Consider the following 3,897-nt stretch of genomic DNA (forward strand, 5'->3'; position numbering starts at 1 on the left):
TGAAGGCAAAATTTTACCAAGTTTTTTTTTTGTCCAGTTTCTAGTGAAAATATCTTAGTACACTTAAAATAAATAAAATATCAACCTTCCAGACCTCTCAGGTCTTCCGGTTCTGGTCTGCTCTGCATCCCCAGAACCAGAACCAAACGAGGAGAAGCAGCTTTCAGCATCTATGCACCACAAATTTGGAACAAACTTCCAGAAAACTGTAAAACAGCTGAAACACTGACTTCTTTTAAATCTCAACTGAAAACCCACCTGTTTAGGATTGTATTTGAAATGTAATCAATTACAAATTTAATGATGGAACTTGACTTAATGCTCAACTAAAAAACCCACCTGTTTAGGATTGTATTTGAAACGTAATCAATTACAAATTTAACCTGACTTAATGCTGTGTTTTGATTATTGATTCTATGTTGCATTGTGTTTCTGTGTTTGTAATTATGTAAAGCACTTTGAAATGCCTTGCTGCTGAAATGTGCTATACAAATAAAATTTGATTGATTGATTGATTGATAATCTGCCAATGAAACTAGTATTTTTTCCATCAATATTAAGGAATCACTGACTTAAAACAAGCTCCTATATCTTCCTGAATAGTTACTCATAAGTTAGTTGTGTCTTATCTTAAGTGTACTAAGATGTTTGCACAATAAACTGGACCAAAACTACTTGGTGAGATTTTGTGTTTTTGCAGTGAGGGAGCTGAAAACAATCGGAAATCATTTTTATTTCCAAAAGATGTGAAAAATTATGCACTAAAATAGAGCATACTCAAGTTCATAGCTATAATGTGAAAAGTTTTGCATTAATATGATTAATCTGTCAGTTGGAAGAACAAACACCTGTGTGAAAAGATAACTCCTCTTCGTAGAAAGCGATGGGGCTTCTGTCCACAAACCTTCTCTATTCTATCCACCAGCTACTGGTCGATTTTACTGCTCCAAAACCTCACTAAATAAAAAAATAAATAAAAAATAAGAGAAAGCATTGTTTATCAGTCCGCCATGGTGGATTTTCCCTCCCCTCAGACTTAAAGCTAACTGGACTCTCACCTATTAATTTGTTATAATCGACTCCCTTGGCGTTGGTGGTTGAAACGGTCCATGGATCCACCGTGTCGTCCTCACTGGCGAAATCTGCTGCCGGGCCTTTGTTCGGCACAGCATCGTTCACTGACGGTGGACATGATGCTTTGTAGTCCTGGCCAGTCATCTGTTTGTAGTCCATTTTCAGCTTCAGTAGCAGCTGGACAGCAGCATCAACCTCAGCCTGCAGAAAAAATAAATAAAACAGGGGCAAATAAACAAACAACAATATCATCTATTAGGCAAATCTTTATTTTTTTTTAAAAACCTATCAGTGCTTTCCGTGTTTGCCTTAGGTTCCTGTGTTCGCTGTGGTGTGTTGGTTTATGTATAATGGTTAATAAATTACATTTTGAAAACTATGTTGGATATTTATCCTTACAGGACTTTAATATAAGGTAGCTATGGAAAGATAGTTTAAATCCCAAGGCCCCTTACCTTTGTGAAATGAAGAGCAAATGTTTCCAAAGCACAGTTAAAGACTTTCTGGTAAATTAATGTATTCCCATGTTATAGAGTGGGAACGGATTATATCAGGTGGCTAAAGTATTTGGTTCCCCTCCTTTAACTTTGGAAAATAATAATCAAATGTCCACAGGATTTGACAGTCTCTGGGGATGAGCTCCCAAAGCCTAAATCTTTTTGGTCAGTTTACTTTTGTTTATTTGGCGGCTTGGTGCTTTTTCTGGTAAAAATGAATGACAGTAGTTTGAACCTCTCGTAGTTCTAAGAGCGGTGGTTTGGATCCCGGCAGAGGGTTCTGCAGTTCTGGCGGGTCATCGGTTTATGAGCTTCTTTGATGTTTCCCGAACTGGAGAGCTGATTGGTCACCTATCGGCTGACATCTGCCGCTCTTCTGAGCGTTGCGCTAAGAAGAGCGTTAAACAATTTAATCTAGTCGAATTTAATCTAGCCAAAGTAGAGTAGAAATTAAGCAAATATTGTTGCTTCACCTTCTCGTCCTCTGAACGTCTGACACCACCTGGACCTGCGATCAACACTCTCCTCTTTCCGTGAGCTTCGCTTGCATGTCTTTATTATTTAGCATCGTCTGAAAAAAAAAAGTCTCTTGTGGTTTAGGTTTGTGCTGAATTTTGCGCATTGGGGAGGTGGTTGTGCTCTTGCAGGTCAGGTGCAGTGATAGTTGTGTGCTACCCTCCGATCTGTCGGACCTTATTTTTTTTCGGCATCTGCTGGTGTCAGCCAGGGGGTGACCAGTCAGCTGTTCAGTATGCGAAACCACAAAAAGGCTAATAAACCGGCGACCCACCAGAACCGCACACACTGTAAAAAGCTTAGGCGGGCTCTTAGAACAACGGGAGGTTCAAACTCCACTCATTAATTTTTAGCTTACAGAAAAACGCCAACCCGTGAAATAAACAAAAGTAAACTGACCAATAAGATTTAGGTTTTCTTGCTCTCCCCTGGTATTAATGTCAAATGATAAATTAAAACCAATGTTTACATGGTATTAAAGACTCAACCCGTATTTTAAGAGAGGGAATCTTGGGGGTTGCTGGCACCAGGCTGCTTGGGGGTTAGCGGCAGCAGAGGGAAACCTATCATTGTTTCCTCAAGCAATGCTTAGCAAATGTCACAGTTAAGACTATTAAGACATGCATATTAAATGTGCAGCTATTCACATAAAGCATTTAAAATAAGTTATGCTTTATGATATTTTCTTTGCAGAGAAAGACAATAAATAGTAGTTAATTGAGAACTTTATATGCTCTTCAGTATGCAGATCATGGCATGTTTACCTAGGGAATATTAGAGCAGTTTACCATATATTTGTCTGTTTTCTTAATTAACTAAGTGGTAGGGGACATTAGAGAAGGAAAAGTGGAAAAGACAGAATTATTAAAGTAGAAGTATTTTACTGAATGCATGCAGGTAGTCGACTAGTCGACTAGTCGACTCTAGGACGGCTCGCGAGTTTTTACATTTCATGTCGACCAGTCGCAGTCATGTGATTGCCGGTGGTGACAGCCTGTGCTGATCTGACAGCACAGTATACGTCACAAGACAGAAGAAAAATAAGTTAATACATTAGTTTAAATGATATGTAGATGGATGCATATTTGTGGTTTTACAGTGTTTTTAAAAGGAGATGGAGTTGCAGCTGCAGTCCACTACAAAACACGAGCCGTCTAAAACTCGCCCCCTTCCCGCTAAGGATGTCACTTAGCCGGCTCGCGAGTGTCTTTGTCACGACGATCTAACTAATACATTATGATGTTATGTTGCTGATTAAATAAAGATCTGTGGTAATGATAGCTGCTGATTAAATAAAAGCATGTAGTTGGTAATGACAGTGTATACTTGTCTGACATATATATAGCCGTGAGTTCGTGCTAAGAATGACACTTCGTGCTTAGAAGTGTCATCAGATCAGCTGTCAGAAGTGTATGACACTCTGACAGCTGATCTGACAGAACACTGGCTACAAAATGGCGTCTTCAAAACAGAAGGACAAAACCCACATCTTGTCAAACAGGTAGAAATTACTGGGTCCTTGTATGACAATGTGCTCTTAGCGAACTCTTAGCGAAGAGAATATTGACAGCGAGTGAACTTTATTTACCCCCCCGCCCCCGTGCCACCTCTTTTTATTGTTTTTACATGCCATCTAAAAGATGTGCGTTTCCTTTTGAATGTTGGTTTCCCAGCAACTTATTATTTATCATAAACTATCCCGATGTTTTGTTGTTTCACTTGTTGTTGTTCTGTGTAAATGCCGTATTTTTCCGTGAAAACGGGTAATAAAGCCTGTACGTTACTCCAAAGCTTTGCGTCTTGCGTTGCT

This window comes from Xiphophorus maculatus, chromosome 8, assembly GCF_002775205.1.
Source record: "Xiphophorus maculatus strain JP 163 A chromosome 8, X_maculatus-5.0-male, whole genome shotgun sequence".
NCBI classification, from domain to species: Eukaryota; Metazoa; Chordata; class Actinopteri; order Cyprinodontiformes; family Poeciliidae; genus Xiphophorus; species Xiphophorus maculatus.